At 49.2% G+C, this 17,829-nt stretch overlaps 1 long non-coding RNA gene across 8 annotated transcripts; it reads right to left on the bottom strand.

The window, feature by feature from the left end:
• Positions 1-104: 104 nt before the first annotated feature.
• Positions 105-15,902, bottom strand: LOC128335954 (uncharacterized). 8 transcript variants are annotated; one of them, XR_008311790.1, is made up of 5 exons: positions 9,775-15,902; positions 9,260-9,361; positions 8,607-9,062; positions 7,336-7,936; positions 105-2,044 (listed from the first exon to the last, which is right to left on the bottom strand). It is a non-coding gene; the product is annotated as an uncharacterized LOC128335954 (long non-coding RNA). The 8 variants fall into 8 exon arrangements; XR_008311785.1 differs by lacking the exon at positions 105-2,044 and having other exon boundaries at positions 6,853-7,633; positions 7,797-7,936; XR_008311787.1 differs by lacking the exon at positions 105-2,044 and having other exon boundaries at positions 6,853-7,630; positions 7,797-7,936.
• Between the last annotated feature and the right edge of the window lie 1,927 nt (positions 15,903-17,829).

The following is a 17,829-nucleotide window of genomic DNA, read 5'->3' as shown; positions in this document are numbered from 1 at the left end:
GCAGCTGGTTAATCCCCTTTCCATGAAATATTGCTTTAAATGCTTCCCAAATTGTGGCTGGGCTGAATCAACAATCCGAGTTAAATTAAAAGTCAATCTTCCAATGTTTTGCATATATCTTTATTGTATAATAAATAAGTTTTCAACCAAGAAATTGGGTTATTAGAACTTTCAAAACTTAATGAGCATATTATCCAATTGTGATCTGTCCAAATTTTATCACTAATAGCATCTTGAATATCATTCTGTAGGGAACTGGAGATGAGAACATAATCAATCCTAGAACAAGTTTCATGTCTGGCAGACAAGAATGTGTAATCCCCTTCCCCTGGGTGTAACAACTGCCAAGGAACTACCAAATTAGCTTCCTTAGAGAGATATGCTATAGGGAACTTAGAAGTAGAAATATTGGGAGTATACTTGGAGGCTGACCTATCCAAAGCAGGGTTTATGGTTAAGTTAAAACCACACCCATTTATCCAAACCTGAATCTTAATACTTTGAAGTTTTTAAAAGAGATTTTCAGTGACAGAGTATTTGGGGCATATATGGAACACAGTAACAAGGGTTTATCCAAAAATGTGCCCTCAATATATACAAACTGACCAAAAGAATCTTTATAGTCTTTCAAGGGTGTAAATCAGCAATTTGGGGAAAACAATGTGGCAGTTCCTTTGGACTTAGAGCTTCCAGCTGCTATCCCTGATGAGGATAATTAAACTAAACAATGTTGTTGTTCCTCTTTTAGTACGTGTTTCTTGAAGAAAAATTATATCTGTCCTTTGTTTTAAACACCTTAGAATGTTTGATAAGAAACTAAGCCATTACAATTAACTGAAAAAATATTTAAATCACCCATCTTTAAAGGACAGATTACCCATGTCAACAACTGCAAGTGCTATAACCAATTGGACTAATGTTATATCATAGGCCTTGAGTCGAAATACATCATCTTTGGCAGAAACTGTTAGCATTGAAATACATTCATAACTAAACCCAGGAACTATCCTTCCCTCCCCATCCTCCAAATCACCACCAAAAAGGTGAGAGAGAAAAGTAACCAGGTTAAACCAACTAAGACAATGTTAAACAGAATTCTACAAAAGAGTGAGGAGAACCAAAACCAATGTTCCCTCTCTCCCAGAACTAGGGAGTAAGTGAATCCAGTTACAAATGTGAAGAAAGCATGAAAGAGCTACTAAATGTTTACGTTCAGGGCTCTCCCCCCCCCACCCCCGCTCCCATCCAGATATCTTACTAAGCATATTACATGCTTATAAAGTGGGGTGGGGGAGTATAATGTGCCAAAGCATAGGAATTAGTTCTTTAATCCTTACTAGACTCCTTTATATCCTTATTAAACTCTTCCTTTAGCAGTGTCCTTTATCCGGAGAGCAATAACAATTAGAGCAATGGGTTGAAATTAGAAATTCTTTTCATATTCAGCCCCAATCTCCTACTCGCCCTCCTTGTGCCATTCAAGATAAAAGTTCAGTACCAAGGCAAATTATTATCTTATTTGCCTAAAAAGAAGTAATCAAGAGTAAGATTAGACAATAAGGCCAACTAACATTTCACTCAAGTTTCCCAAAGTGAAACATCAGGATTGGTGACTTCTGGGGCTGTCACTTCTTCCAACTAGAGACGCTTTGCTTTGCCAAGAAACTTTGCAGGCTTGAGAGTTGTTTGGTGAGAGACCCAGGGTACAAATGGCACTTCACATCTTTAGCTTCAAGGGGAGTCCAACAAGAGATACACAGAGGCAACAAAAAGTATTTAGTGAGTAAAGAGCTGGTGGGGTTTTCACTTCTTCCATTTAGAAATGCTTTGCACATAAATTTCTAGGTTCTTGAGATTTCTTGGGCAAAAGGCCCAGGATGGAAAGAAGGTTTTTCTCTTGTGTGTCAGCAGCACAGAAGGGGTTGCAGCACCACTTTTGCCAGCTGCCATGTTCCTAAGCGTAGCTGCAGGCTGCATCCTGGTTCAAAAAGCCCTTCCTTGAAGCGTGTGGTTCACAGTGACATTCCTCCTCACAAGCCCACATCTGAGAGAGAGAGAAATGGAGAGCCAGACTGGAGGTGGGGGGCAGTTGTTTTGTGCTCTTAGCATGCTGTAGAAATGCTCATCTTCCTCCCTCCCTGTTCTAGAGAACTGCCGGGTTGGGGCAGAAGGCGGCTATCTCCTTAAACGACCCCCATTCACCCCAGAAGAGCCACATTCCCAGCTGCTGCAACACCCCACCAGTCTGACGCTCCCTGCCTTTGCCGCCACTTTGGAGAAGGCAGATGTGGACAGACACACGTGTGCACACACCCTGCGGGGACTGTGCCCCACCCCATGTTTCCAGCTCTTCTCCTGCTTCCCCGTCTCAAGACCCAAAGGCGGCTGCCTGGAAGCTCTGAACTGCCAAAGCTCCTTCACTGTATTAGTCAAGATGCCCAGGAAACTCTCTCAGGAGCCAGATTCTCTCTCTCTCTCGGCCAGTGTTGAAGTGGTGGGGATAGGACTGGTGGTCTGTCTGGCTTCCGGCCCACCCTCTCTGCCCAGGGCCAGCCCTGCACAGGCAAGCTTGTTCATCTCCCAGTAAGCTAAGCGCGCGGGGGGGGGGGGGCGCACAGCGAACTTCACAACTAAGGTGGTGCAAAACAATGAATGGTAAGAGCAATTAAATGTTTTTAGTCTTTGACATGATTTCAATTGTTAACTGATTTAAGATTTTAAATGGTTTTAATTGTAAACCACCCAGACTCAAGTTTTGGGTGGTACAGAAATATTTCAGATAAATGTGCTGGGGTGTGTGGGGGGGGGGGGTCTTGCTGCAGCAGCAGACTAAACAGCTGGTGTCGCCTTGAAGACGAATTTCCTTTGAGCAGAAGCTTTCGTGGGCTTTTGGAAACCCCCTCAGCGGGCAGGCAGAAGTCCTCAGGGGAAGGACCAGGGAGAGGCCACGGACACTGAGAGCGCCTGGGGCCACGCCGCACCCCACAGACTGAGGCACCGACAGCTCCTCTGTGGGGAGGAGGCTGGGCTGGGGCCCCAGAGAAGACAGGCAGAGGGAGAGGAGCTGCGCAGGAGCAAGACCCTCTCCAGCGGGCCAACCCTTGGGAAGCGGCACTGGCCTCGGCGCCCTGACCCTCCCCAGAGCAGCGCCATCCACCCCCTCAGGGGGAGCCCTGGCCGGGCTCACACAGGCAGCCTCTCTGGGTCCTCGGCATCTCCCCTGCGGGCCAAGGCAGAGGGGCAGGCCCACCTCCTGGGGGCCTTGGGCGGCCACCCCACTCCCACCCCCTGATCCTCCTCCTGCTGCTGCTTAGAGCGAGGCCTGCCCCTGAGGGGACTTGCCCACCCCTAGGCCGCCTTCTAGCGGCCGCCAGACCCAGGCAGGCAGCCCTCCCTCTCCTCCCCCCAGCCCCATTCCCTCTGGCCGAGCGAGGGGCAGCCCCAGGCAGGCAGGCGGGGCCCGGGGGCGCAGGAGGCCCCTCCTCCCCTCACCCGCCTGCGGGCTCCGCGGGGGCAGGGCCGGAGGGCGACGCGGGAGGCGGGCACCGTCTCGACCCGGCGCCAGGCCGCCTTCTCCAGCGGCAGCCGCAGCGCCATCCCGGCGGGCACCGAGGAGGTGGCGGAAGCGGAAGCGCCGGCCGACAGGCGGCGCCCCGCCTCTCCCTAGAGACTGACAGGCCCTGGGGCGCTGGCTTCTGACGTCACCCGGCGACGGGGGGAAGGGGCGTGACCTTGGCGGCCATTGGCTCCTCCCTCCCCGATGGCGCGGAGCCGGTGACGTCAGGCCCTCGCCTCTCTCCGCCAACTCCTGGGCTCCGCCCCCATCATTGCCATTTTTATTATAGATTATTATTTCCTCCATCTCTATACCGCTCTTCCAAAAAGGGCTCAGGGCGGTATACACAGAGAAAGAATCAATAAATAAGGTGGCCGCCTGTCCCCAAAGGGCTCACAATCTAAAAAAGAAACACAAGGCAGACACCAGCGGCAACCACTGGAGGGATGCTGCGAGGGGGTGGAGAGGGCCAGTTGCTCTCCTCCTGCTCAATGAAGAGAATCACGAGTTAAAGGATGGTTCTGTGCCAAGCTAGCCGGGGATTTTTTGCCAGGAGGGGAGGGGAGCCACTGCCTCCCTCGGGCCACGTGACGAGGAGGGGGGGTGCGGGGCAGCGCCCAGACAAGGAGGCATTGGCTGTCTGGAGCAGGGATTCCCAACGCTGGGTCCTCAGACGTCATTGGACTACAACTCCCACAATCCCCAACCATAGGCCATTGGGGCTGGGGATTCTGGGCGTTGAAGTCCAAGAACACCTGGGAACCCAAGGTTGGGAATCGCTTTCCACAGCTCCCTCTTTATGGCAGGCGGGCTCCTTCTCCAGCCCTCCCCAAATCTTCACTCCACGCCCCCCCCCACACACCCCTCTGGCCACAGACAGTCCCCGATCTCGGGCCTAAGAGACTTTGCACAGCTGAAGGGCGCCCCGAGCCTGGGAAAACAGCAAAGGGCCCCCCGGTGTGTTCCCCGCCCCCATTCCGTGCAGCTTGGGAGGGAACAGGGTCCGTCCCCAGGAGGAGGAGGAGGAGGAGGGTCCCCACGTGCAGCATGGATGTCTGTCGCGGTTTTGCCTGGTCGGGGCTACAGGAGTCTCGCTCGTGCACGCTCGCTGCTGAGCATGCGCAGGTGCTTTTGCAGGTGGCGGGCGGAGGAGCGGGTCCAGCCGTGAGCCAGAAAGCAACCCTGCCTGGACCCCCGAGCTGCGCGCGCAGCCTGCCTCCCCACGCTCTCCATGCAAGCGCAGCAGGCGCCGCACAGTTCTCCCGAAGGGCTTTCCTTGGGTGAAGCCCCCACCCCACCCACCCACCCCCTAACCACGGCTGCTGCTGTTCTCCTCCTCCGGGCTCCCTCCCCTGCCGGCTCCGCTTAGCATTTGAATGAGAGACTGCCTGGGGGGGGGGGCCCTGCGAGAGAGATGCCCCTGCAGGGATGATGCGCAGCCCTAGACTAGCCCCGGCTTGGCCTGCAGGAGGGGGACCCAGCTTCAATGCCCGGAAGCTTCTCCCAGTAACTTGTGGGCCTGGGAGGGAGTCCTGCTTGAAACCTTGGAGAGCTGCTGCCGGTCAGAGCACAGTCCTGAGCCAGAGAGCCCAAGGTCCCGACTCATCCACACAAGGCAGCTTCCCCTGGCGCTTTCCTGCACCGTTTCCTTTCCCATCCCTTCCTGTGTGTTCCCTGCTGCCGGGAATCGCTCCCTCCACCTTGTTCTGTCTTTTTGGACTGTTGAATATTTCAGATTCAGGAGCCGGACTCCGGCTGTGACTGGCCTGCAACTCCCAGGATGCCCTGCCTGGGAATGCTGGGAGTTGTAGTTCAGGAACATCGGGGTGCTGGAGGCTGCCTCCCCCTGCTGGCTCTCTTTGCGTGCTGAGCCTTATGCTGGCAGCACCGAGTGGGGCAATGGTTAGAGACAAAGACACACACCCCACTTCAAGTCCCCACTAAGTCACACAGCTGGCTCTGGGCTCCCCGCTCTCTCTCTCTCAGCTGAGCCTGCCTTACCAGGCTGTTCAAGATAAAAGGGGCAAGGGGGGGGGGGACCCAAGGATGAGGCCTCTCAAATGGTCTCCCACCTCAATGGAGGCAGCTTAAGTGAAGGAGAGCCGTTTAATTCCACCTTGCCCTGGTGCTGGAAGGCCTTCTTTCCTTCTTTCCTCTCCCACCTTCACAGCAAGTGCTGCACCCCATGACAGCCAGAAGTTCTCACACTGGGAGAAAACAGAAGCTGTTCTCTCACAGGTGCTTCCTAAGGCTGCCATGTTGGTCTTGGACGTGCCAGAGAGTCTGTGGAAAGGCCCACCAGAAGAACCCCACACCTGCCCTTGGTCTGTGAGGCCCCCAATCAGGAGGGGGAGGATGGAGTGCTTGGAAGGAACCCACAGAGACGTTCCTCGGGGTGGGAAAGGGGAGGGCAGGGGAAGGGTGCTGCACTGAAGAGGGCTTGGTCGGTTCTCTGGCCCCCAAGGGAAGACCCTGCCCTAGAAATGCTCTAGAACAGGGATTCTCAAACTTGGGTCCTCAGATGTTTTTGGACTTCAACTCCCATAATCCCCAGCCCCAGTGGCCTTTGGTTGGGGATTATGGGAGTTGAAGTCCAAAAACATCCGAGGACCCACGTTTGAGAATCCCTGATCTAGACGCAGGGGTAAGCAGCGAGGTGGCCAAATTTGCAGCTGGTACCAAACTCTTTCGGGTAGTGAAATCCAACAACGGATTGTGAGGAGCTCCAAAAGGATCTCTCCACACTGGGTGAGTGGGTGACAAAGTGGCAAATGCACTTCAGTGTTGGCAAGTGTAAAGTGATACACATTGGGACAAAAAACCCCAAGGAGAAAGGACATGGTAGAACTGGAAAAGGTGCAGAAGAGGGCAACCATGATGGCCAGGGGCCTAGAGCACCTTTCGTATGAGGCAAGGCTACAACACCTGGGGCTATTTAGTTTAGAAAAAAGACAACGGCGGAGAGACATGATCGAGGTCTATAAAATCAGGCATAGGGTGGAGAAAGAGGATGGAGAGAAATTCTTCTCCCTCTCACATCACACTAGAACCAGAGGTCATCCCAGGCAATTGGATAGGAACCACCTCTAGAACCAACCAACAAACACTTTTTCACACAACGCATCATCCACTTGTGGGATTCTCTGTCAAGCAAAATGTCAGATATTGCTGTCCTTGGAGCAGCCCCCGTGGATTTACCACAGGTTGCTAAGGAAGAAGGCTCCCTTGTTTTGCATCTTGTCAGAATTGCTCTTCAACATCATAGGTTTGATCAGAAGCGTAGCAGCTACAACAAAAATTCTCCATACATTTAAAATACATTACAAAAGGAAGAACCCGGGTTCTACACAAAGGCTTTACAGAAATACTGAATGCACAGAATGCTCACATACAGAACAACAATTTAAAAGGTAACAATAAATTAAACTGGCTATCAATAACGTGGAGCAAGAAAGCATCACAGTCCATGGCAAGCCGACCGCTCCTTCCACAGTGAATCTTTTCTTCAGACTTCATCTTTTTTCTTCCAGTTGCAGAAAGTCCTCCTCTTTCTTTGGAGGCTACAGGGGAGAGGTTACCAGCACTTCACCCTGACCATAGGACTTCAGCTCCTATGTCCCTACATCACTTATTGTAAGAGCAACTTTCAGCCTGTCAGCACAAGTCTCTTTTGAGAGGAAAATCATCCAGACAGAAGACTTTTAAATAGAGTCACCTTAACTGTATATCTAGCATCCTAATAAGGGAGTAAAAACATCTAAATAGGAGTTGATACATACCTCTTTGATATCAGCCACTTTTATACACTTTGGATTTCTTCAAATAACCTCCTAAGTAGGGATTTACCCACAATCCACATGGCCGTCTATGTAAATCAGTCTGGTAGGGGAAATTTTTCTGGTCTATAGATACATTGATTGATTGCTAGGGGAAAAGAAAATCAAAAGCATATCTAGACATAGGTTAATATATACCCCTCTGACAGTAGCCACTTTTATACATTTCCGATTTCTTGCAATATCCTCCTTGGCAGGGATTTATGCACCATCCACATGGCACTGTATACAAGTCAACCTGCTGGGTAAAAAGAGAATATATGGGCATATTAACATTCTTTCATCATTTCAAATAATTCATGTTTCAAAATAAAACATTACCACAAATCTTTAACAAATGTGTTAAATGTTAGTTTCAAACATCACAATAATAGTTTTTTCAGATTCACTGAACAAATACTCACGCAAAGCAGCTAGGTCAGGAGATCTGCACCAAGAAAAAATTCCATTTTTCTCCAATCCAAGTTTAGAATCAGGGCTCAGAAAATCCACTAGTCTACCCATCTGTGTCAAGTGAAAAAGGATGCCTGACGGGTGAAAAAACCTGACGAGTAATGTACCAACAGAGTTCAATGAGAATGGCTGGTGAACAGAGCCAATGGTGGTTGTTTTTTTAACTCCTGTTTAGAATACTCAGTTTTTAGTTGTGAATGCTCTTTTTTCTTGTCTATTTTATCTTCTGTTTTATTGCATTTAGTAGTGAATTTTTTTTTGGCATTTATTAGTGGAGTGTGTGCATTTAGTGGTGGGGTTTTTCCCCATTTAGTAGTGGGCTTTGCGGGGGGTTGTTGCATTTAGTAGTGTTTTTTTTAATTTAGTAGTGTGGGAGCTTGCATTTAATAGTGGGTTTTGTTGTTGTTTTGCATTTAGTAGGGGGTGGTGGTGGTTTTCATTTAAGAGAGGGCAAGCAGCCCTGAATAGCATTTTGTTGAATATTTATTATTTCATTCATTCATTCATTCATTCATTGGCTCAGGCTGGTTTACATTAAAATAAAAAAACACCAAATTAAACAATTAAAATCAAGAAACATTTAAAACAGATTAAATCTAATTAAAATTAAGATTAAAACAAGATATCATTAAAAGCCAGGCTGAAGAGATGGTTGTTTAAGGCTCTTGAATAGACAGGATACAAACAATTTAAGCAAATGTATTCTTATTTTTTAGGCATGAACCCTTGAAGCCAGCACATATTATTCCAGGCTAACTTACCTCACAGGGTCAAGGACAAAATCAACTCTCGCTTGAAGCCTCTATTTGCAGCAGCCAGCCACTCGTTTTGAGACCAATCTGAAAAAAAGACCTAAAAGGGTAATGCAGTTTTGCTTGGCGTGGCTTGTTTCTTGTCGCCTCCACTGGTCTGTTTTTGAAATCCTTTGGGAAAGAACAAGTTACATAATTTATTTGAAGTGTGAGCAAATCCACATGATGTTAGAGTATGAGGCATTTATGAAGGATGACACCTTAGATTTCCTGAGTAATACATTTTCAGAGTTTCATTTTTCTATTCTCCTGTGACAATCGGTATGTAATAAATAAGTATGCTCAGTATTTGTATACATCTTTATATTTTGTATATGTTCTTCAGTTCTCTGATGAAGCCTCATCACGAAAGAGATTGAGACAGCTTGTCTTGTCCTCGCTCCTTCAGCTCTTTCCTGAAATCTGCTGGAATAGAACAAGTCAAGTCATTTATATGAAGTGTGAGCAAAGCTTGGTGAATATACTTTTCACAGTTTCATTTTTACATTCTCTTGTAACAATCAGTGTGAAATAAATATGTATGCTCAGTATTTACACGTATTTATATTTTGAATAAAATTGAAGAACTATCATGAGCAAAACTGAATAACTATGTTGAATACTTCAATTCTCGGACAATGCGCCTCCTCGTCACAAGATTGATCAGGTCAGCTTGTCTTGTCCTCTGTGTCCTCCTCATTCCTTGTGCTCTTTCTTGAAACCCACTGGAAGAGAAAAAGGCATGTCATTGATTTTAAAGTGTGAGCAATACCACATTCTTCTGTTAGAATATGAGAAGTTCACTAAGGATGAAATCTTTGATTTCTTGGTAACTAGTTTCACAGCCGTTTCATCTCATCTTGCAAAAATCAATGCATAATGAATACCCGCTGACATCCTGGCCAAATTACCCAATGCGACCCCTACTGAAATTGAGTCGTCCTTTAGAGTAACCATTGAGGGGTAACTACTGAGAAACCTAGTCTGCTTTGTCAGCCATAACAACACCTATTTGGTATAGATTCTTCAGTGCTCTGCTGAAGAGCCTCATCATAGCAGGCATTAGTCTAGTTCCTGTTTGATTGTCTCTTACACCACCCTGGGAGTTCTATTTTTTACGGGGGTGGGATCCCTTTACCTTGGTCCAGCCCGTCTTTGATCCTGCCTCCCACACAGGCCTCTTGGGAGGAAAAAACATTCCAAAATCCCCACTCCGGCATGGAGGTCATTGCAAATGTGTGCCAACTCTGTTTCTTCTTTCCAAACATGGCACAAAGGGCTGCTGAGCATGCAGCACACATGAAGTGTGTCCTGTTAAAGGCAGTCTCCATCTTAGAGGATATCCAGCTTGACAAGGCTGTTGGGAGAATAAAGACGCCTGAAGCTTGTAACATACATGAAGCGTGTTTCATTCCAGGCAGCCACAGAATGAGAGATCATGCTGCCTTCCACAGGTGGTGAGAGAACAAAGCAGCCTGAAGTTTCTACTGATGGCCCCTGGATTGACAGAGCATTCAGGGCAGTGAGGAACACAGCCCTTGCTTTGGCTATCTTGTGCATCGTCATAGATAGCCAAACCCTAATTCCTTTGTGGCTTCTGTGTCGCTGCCTCTTGGTTCTTCCAAGAGACTCTTTTCCTCCTTCCTTGGCTTGTGTGTGGTTGCCGCCTTTTGTGAAATCTGTTGGGAAAGAAACTAGGCATTTTATTTTGAAGTTTTGGCAATATTACATGCTTATCTTCTAATATGTAAAGATGGCCTAATGAGAACATATAAGAGTTCTGGAATAACATACTTTAAACAGTTGTTTCAGTTTTATATTATCTTGTGACTATCAATGTGGTTTGTATATATATTCTCCAGTCCTGATGAAGAGCCTTATCTTAGAAGGTGCTGGTAGAGCTTGAGATTTTTTCTGTTATATGGTCTCACATGTTGAGAATTCTTTTTGTCATATATGGTTTTCTCTTTAGCTTGGCCCAGTCAGTATCTTTGAGGCTTACCTGCCACGTTGGCCCCTTGGGAGGAGAAAATGCTCCAAGAGCTGCACTCCGGCCTGGAGGTCATAGGGACACATGCGCCGACTCCGTATCTTCTGGCCCGATTTGCCACGCAGGGTTGTCGAGGGGACACAATGGAAGAGGCATGAAGCCTCTTCCATTCAAGGCAACCACCACCTTAGAGTGTATGCAGCCCAAGAAAAGAGTTGCGGGACTAAAGAAGCTTGAAGCTCCCGACACGCATGAAGCGTGTTCTCTAAATGGCAGAATACAAAGTGTACATCGTATTGTCTCTTCCTGGCAATTCCCCCAAAGCTGCTTGAAGAGGCATGAAGCCTCTTCCATTCAAGGCAGCCACCAGAGGCATGAGTGTAGAAAATAGTTCTACAGTTGAACTACTGAACCCAAGAAAATAGTTGCGGGACTAAAGCTTGAAGCTCCCAACACGCTTGAAGCGTGTTCTCTCAATGGCAGAAAACAACATGTACATCGTATTGTCTGTTCTTGGCAATTCGCCCAAAGCTGCTAACACACATGAAACGTGTTCCATTCAAGGCAGCCCCTTGGGAGAAAAAAATGCTCCCAGAGCTGCACTCCGGCCTGGAGATCGTAGGGACATATGCGCCGACTGCTTAGCTAAGGGGACAGGTCAGGCTTGCTACCACAAGACCGGCTCTCCTCCTAAAAAAAATAAGCTAAAGTCATGTATCCCCAGCAGGCCTGCCGCTTGTGCATTTCACTATTAGAACAAGACTATAAGAAGATCCTTGCTAGATCAGGCCCAAATCCATGTAGTCCAGCATCCCGTTTCCCAGAGTACCCCATCAGATGCTTCCAGGAAGTTCACAACTAGGAGGTGAAGGTGTGCTCCCTCTCCTATTCTTCTTCCCTTGCAGCTGGTATTAGGAGGCACCCAGGGAGGAGCCAAGATGGCGTTCAGGCAGAACTCTACTTAGTCTGAACTCTGTAGTCTGTTACTGTTTTATCCTCTTTTAATGAGCGCAATATTTATTTTAAATTTTCAATAAGTGCCTGAGGTTTCTCCTTGTGTATTAGGAGATACCCTACTTCTGAACCTGGAAATAGCATATAGCCATCAAGATTAGTAGCCACTGAAAGAGTTCATGAATTTGTCTAAACCCTGCTCAAAGCCATCCAAGCTGGTGGCCATCACCACATCCTGTGGCAGAGAATTCCATAGATTAATTATGAGCTGTGTGAAAAAGATAAGAATATTGTTTTAAAATACCGAAACACTAGTGATGCAGGCTACATTTGAGCACTCCCCCCACACACCATCTAAGTCTTCCTTGTCACTGAATATAAAATTTCTTCCAAGCACATTACCTTCTTTAAGCTTCTCTACACATAAAAAAAGTTGTGACATACCAGAACTATACAAATGCTACCATTGTCTTGTGCCAAGAACTCAAAATCAAACTGCCAAGAAATAGACTCTGGGAAACCCACTGTAGAGTTGCCCTGACTATAGAACTCCGTTTCTTCTGGCCCGGTTTGCCACGCAGGGTTGTCGAGGGGACGCAATGGAAGAGGCATGAAGTCTCTCCCGTTCAAGGCAGCTAAATTCCTAGAGTGTATGCAGCCCAAGAAAAGCGTTGCGGAACTAAAGAAGCTTGAAGCTCCCAACACGCGTGAAGCATGTTCTCAAAATGGCAGAATACAACCTGTATATGGTATAGTGTCTCTTCTTGGCAATTCTCCCAAAGCTGCTTGAAGAGGCATGAAGCCTCTTCCATTCAAGGCAGCCACCATCTTAGATTGTATGCAGCCCAAGAAAAGAGTTGCGAAGCTTGAAGCTCCCAACACGCGTGAAGCGTGTTCTCTAAATAGCAGAATACAACCTGTACATGGTATTGTGTCTCTTGGCAATTCCCCAAAAGCTGCTTGAAGCCACTTCAATTTAGGGCAACCACAATCTTAGATTGTATGCAGCCCAAGAAAAGAGTTGCGAAGCTTGAAGCTCCCAACACGCGTGAAGCGTGTTCTCAAAATGGCAGAATACAACCTGTATATGCTATTGTGTCTCTTCTTGGCAATTCCCCCAAAGCTGCTTGAAGAGGCATGAAGCCTCTTCCATTCAAGGCAGCCACCATCTTAGATTGTATGCAGCCCAAGAAAAGAGTTGCGAAGCTTGAAGCTCCCAACACGCGTGAAGCGTGTTCTCAAAATGGCAGAATACAACCTGTATATGGTATAGTGTCTCTTCTTGGCAATTCCCCCAAAGCTGCTTGAAGAGGCATGAAGCCTCTTCCATTCAAGGCAGCCACCATTTTAGAGATGCTGCCGTTTGGTGTTGTGATGTGTTTGTCGTGTTGTATGTGCTCCCAATGGAGCTGGACTAGGACCGGGGAGACCGGAGTTCAAACCCCCATTCAGCCATGAGGCTTGCTGGGTGACTCTGGGCCAGTCACTTCTCTCTCAGCCTAACCTACTTCACAGGGTTGTTGTGAGAAAGAAACCTAAGTCTGTAGTACACCGCTCTGGGCTCCTTGGAGGAAGAGCGGGATATAAAATGGAAAAAATAATCCATAATATATATCGGAGGAACATTTGAGGTACCCTTTCTTCAGTCCTCTGAGGAAAAGCCTCATCCCAAAAGGCAATGACACAGCTAGGGATTCTATTCTGGTAGATTTTCTCCTGTACAATTAGCATTCTCTTTTTGGAGCCTTACCTGCTACATTGGCCCCTGGGGAGGAACAAATGCTCCAAGATCTGCACTCTGGCCTGGAGATCGTAGGGACACATGTGCCGACTCCGTTTCCTCTGGCCCGACTCCGTTTCCTCTGGCCCGGTTTGCCACGCAGGGTTGTCGAGGGGACACAATGGAAGAGGCATGAAGCCTCTTCCATTCAAGGCAGCAAACTTCTTAGAGTGTATGCAGCCCAAGAAAAGAGTTGCGTGACTAAAGAAGCTTGAAGCTCCCAACACGCATGAAGCGTGTTCTCTAAATAGCAGAATACAGCCTGTACATGGTATTGTGTCTCTTGGCAATTCCCCAAAAGCTGCTTGAAGCCACTTCAATTTAGGGCAACCACAATCTTAGATTGTATGCAGCCCAAGAAAAGAGTTGCGAAGCTTGAAGCTCCCAACACGCGTGAAGCGTGTTCTCAAAATGGCAGAATACAACCTGTATATGCTATTGTGTCTCTTCTTGGCAATTCCCCCAAAGCTGCTTGAAGAGGCATGAAGCCTCTTCCATTCAAGGCAGCCACCATTTTAGAGATGCTGCCGTTTCGTGTTGTGATGTGTTCGTCATGTTGTATTTGCTCCCAGTGGAGCTGGACTAGGACCGGGGAGACCAGAGTTCAAATCCCCATTCAGCCATGAGACTTGCTGGGTGACTCTGGGCCAGTCACTTCTCTCTCTGCCTAGCCTACTTCACAGGGCTGTTGTGAGAAAGAAACCTAAGTCTGTAGTACACCGCTCTGGGCTCCTTGCAGGAAGAGCGGGATATAAAATGGAAAAAATAAAATACTCCATAATATATAATCGGAGGAACATTTGAGGTACCCTTTCTTCAGTCCTCTGAGGAAAAGCCTCATCCCAAAAGGCAATGACACAGCTAGGGATTCTATTCTGGTAGATTTTCTCCTGTACAATTAGCATTCTCTTTTTGGAGCCTTACCTGCCACGTTGGCCCCTTGGGAGGAAAAAATGCTCCAAGAGCAGCACTCCGGTCTGTGGGTCGTAGGGACACATGCACCAACTCCGTTTCTTTTTGCTAAATTGTCCTCCAAGCGATGTTGTGGGGAGAGAACACACATGAAAAATGTTCAGTTAAAGACAGGTTCTAAATTTGAGATTATCCTTCCCTATAAAGATTATGCTGACTCCCACAGCTGTTTTATTTATTCATTCTTTCATTAAGTGTCTATACCCCCTCTTCCAGTTAGCTCTAGGCAGTTCACAAATATGAAAAGATATAACTCATTAAAAAGAATTTGAGAGAATATAAGGAGAACCCTCTCTTCTCTTGAGAGAATTAAGAAGCCTGAAGCATGTTCCATACAAGTCTGCCTGAAAATTAGAGATTATGCTGCCTCAGAAAAGTGTTCTGAGTATCTAGAAGCCTAAGCCTTTTAATGCGCAGGGAGGGTGTTCCATTCAAGCCAGCCACTCTCTTAGGAATTATGCTGCCATACACAGCTGTCGGGAGAATAAAGGAGCCTCAGGTTTCTTTGGACAGCCTCAAGTCGCACCCAGTTTTCTCAGACTAAAAGGGCCAGTCTGTAGTTACACAGCAGCCCCTGGCCTCAGGGAATTTCCTGCTACAGCCCCTGTGCCGTTGCGCTCAGAAGTCCTGCCCTACACGGTCCACAGTTCTAGCATTTGTCTGCACAGAGCAAGAACGCGCTAAGAGTGGACAGGTTTTCACCGTGATGCAGAAGACTGTGGCGCCCCAGTGTTCTGAGGACGGGGAGAATCTGTGGCGTGTTGCCCTCGGCAGACAAATGCTACAAATGTGGGCAGTGAGGTGGCCGGGCTTTTGCACACGTCAGCACGGCTGCAGCATCCTCAGAAGGGGTTTGAGTTCTTTTGGCAAGATGAAGCCAAAGCAGAGAGATGAACTCCCCACTCAGAAACTTCCTTTCCCCTTAGATTTCATTTATTTTTATTTTTTGCACAAGATGAAGCCAAAGCAGGGAGATGAACTCCCCACTCAGAAACTTCCCTTCCCCTCAGAAACTGGCTTTTGGCAGGGGTCTTGAAGACCGTAATCCCACCACTCTCCCACAAAGCATTCTTTTAAAAAGCCCTAGCCTGGCTGAGTAGCATGGCTGGAGTGGTTTCCTCCTCCTTTTTCTGAAGCAATAGAAATTTATTATCATTATTTGGGTGAGGTAAAAGCCAAGGCTGGGCATGGAGCCCTTCCTTGCCCTGTCCTGGAGCCAGCCTCCCCTCAGAAAATTTTTGCCTGTGAGCTAAAGGTGGGCACAGAGCCCTTCCCCCAGAGGGTTAGAAGCAAGCTTAGAGACAGCTTTTCCTCCATGCCTGTTTATGAATTATTCTCACTAAACTGCTGAGGTAAAAGCCACTGCTGGGCACGGAGCCCTTCCTTGCCCTGTCTGGGAGACAGCCTCCCCTCACAGCATTTCTCTGCCCCTTAGAGGCTTGTGGCTGGCCTTCCTCAGCAGCCGAGCAGGGGCAATGTGGGGCGTGAAGCCCCCTAGTTCCCTGAGGGGGGCCTCTCCTCCCCAGCCCTGGCCCCCCCCCCGCTGCAATGTGGGGCGTGAAGCCCCCTAGTTCCGCGAGGAGAGCCCCCCAGCCCCCCTCCTGCTGCAATGTGGGGCGTGAAGCCCCCTAGTTCCCCGGGGAGGGCCTCTCCCCCGCCCCCCAGCCCCGGCCCCCTTGTTTCCTGAGGGGAGCTTCGCCTTCTCGGCCCTGCCGGTCTTCCTCCTCGCGCGGCTCTCGCCGCCTCAGCTGTTCCCAATGATTTCTCCCTCAAACCGTGGCGCGCGGGTGGCGCGAGCTTCAGCCGCGGGAGGCGGAGCCCGCTGCCCAGCTGCTCGCCAATCAGTGATGCGCCTGTCACCCCGCCAACCAATCAGAGGCGCGGGCTCGGGGAGGAGCGCAGAAAGCCCGCCCGAATTCTCCCCCCCCCCCCCGCCGCCGAGGCTTTGCGTCTCTGCGCCCTCTGCGCATGTCTGTCCCGGTGGCTGCGCAGGCCCAGTGGCCCGCCCTGAAGCCTCCGTGGCGTTTGGCATAGCCTGGCAGCACGGATGTCAGTCTGGCTCGTCTGGGCGGCAGAAGGAGTCGCCTCGGGGGCTCCTCGTGAGCATGCGCAGCAGAGCAGCCGCCGCTTGGCCTTGGGCGGGGGCGTCCTAGAGCGGCCGCCCTTCCGGTCTCCCCCACCCCTCAGAATTGGCCCCTCCTCCTCCTCCTCCTCCTCCAAGTTGGCTGACCTTCCTTCGCCTATGTATTTATCAATGCACCCCTGTGGGCATGATGGGAGTTGTAGTCCAGCAACCTCTGGAGAGCTCCAGGTTGGGAATCCTGCCCTGCTCTACACTGACGGGCAGCAGCTTCTCCAAGGTGTGTCTTTCCCTGCCCGACCTGGGACTTTGGCACACCTGGCTCTTGGCTGGCCTCTCCTCCAGAAAGGAGTGCGCCAGGTCACAGATCAGCCCGATTTACAGATCAGCACGATTCACACACGATTCGGGTTCCCCCCCCCCCCCAAATGAGGGCCATGCATCCTAGCTTCATTCTAGATCAGGCCTGCTGCACTTAGGCCACCCCCCCCAGCTGTTTTTGAACTACAACTCCCATAATCCCCCGTGACAGTGACCAACAGCCAGGGGTTATGGGAATTGTAGGCCAACAGCTGCAGGAGGGCCGAAGTGGAGCAGCCCTGTTCTAGATCAGGGTTTCTCAACGTGTGGGTCCCCAGATGTAATTGGACTTCAACTCCCATAATTCCCAACCAAAGACCACTGGGGCTGGGGATTATGGGAGTCGAAGTCCAATAACATCTGGGGAACCACACGTTGAGAAACCTTGTTCTAGATCATCCTGGAGATAATCCATCTATGTGGACGCTAAGAGTCGACACCGATTTGACGGCACTTCCTCAATCAATCAATCAATCAATCAATTCTAGCTTAGCACGAATTATCTCCCGGGTTAAAAAAAAATCTATTTGCAGCAGCTTTAAAAACACACTCCAAGGTTTGGGGTATGCCCCAATGCGTCTCCCATGACGTGTGGAGGAGGGGCCATGGCCAATCAATAATTCTTCATTTTTCGAAATCCGCACTTCCGCTGCCTTGCGGGACGCCAAGTGTCAGCAGAGGACGCTGCTTGGCAACTCGTCTCATCGATCTTCCCCAAGGCTCAATAAAGGGGAGTTTTGACCGCTCTGTTCCGCAGGGTCTGCTGTTCTTTGAGTGCCTGGTAATTGCAAGTGTGGGGATTGATAGAAACCAACCCCCCCCCCCGCCCTTGATCTATCCCCCAGAGGGAATGGGGTCGTTGCTCAGTGGTCAAGCACATGCTTGGCCTGCAGAAGGTCCCAGGCTCACTCCTTGGCAGCATCTCCAGGTAGGCCTGGGAAGGACTCCTGCCTGAAGCCCTGGAGAGCTGCTGCCAGTCAGGGCTGAGCTCAATGGACCTGCCAGGATCTGCCTCCACAGGATCATGCTGCTGAGCCTGTTTCTCTGAGGTCCTCCT

This window comes from Hemicordylus capensis, chromosome 12, assembly GCF_027244095.1.
Source record: "Hemicordylus capensis ecotype Gifberg chromosome 12, rHemCap1.1.pri, whole genome shotgun sequence".
Lineage (NCBI taxonomy): Eukaryota > Metazoa > Chordata > Lepidosauria > Squamata > Cordylidae > Hemicordylus > Hemicordylus capensis.
This window is presented reverse-complemented; position numbering and strand designations above follow the sequence as displayed.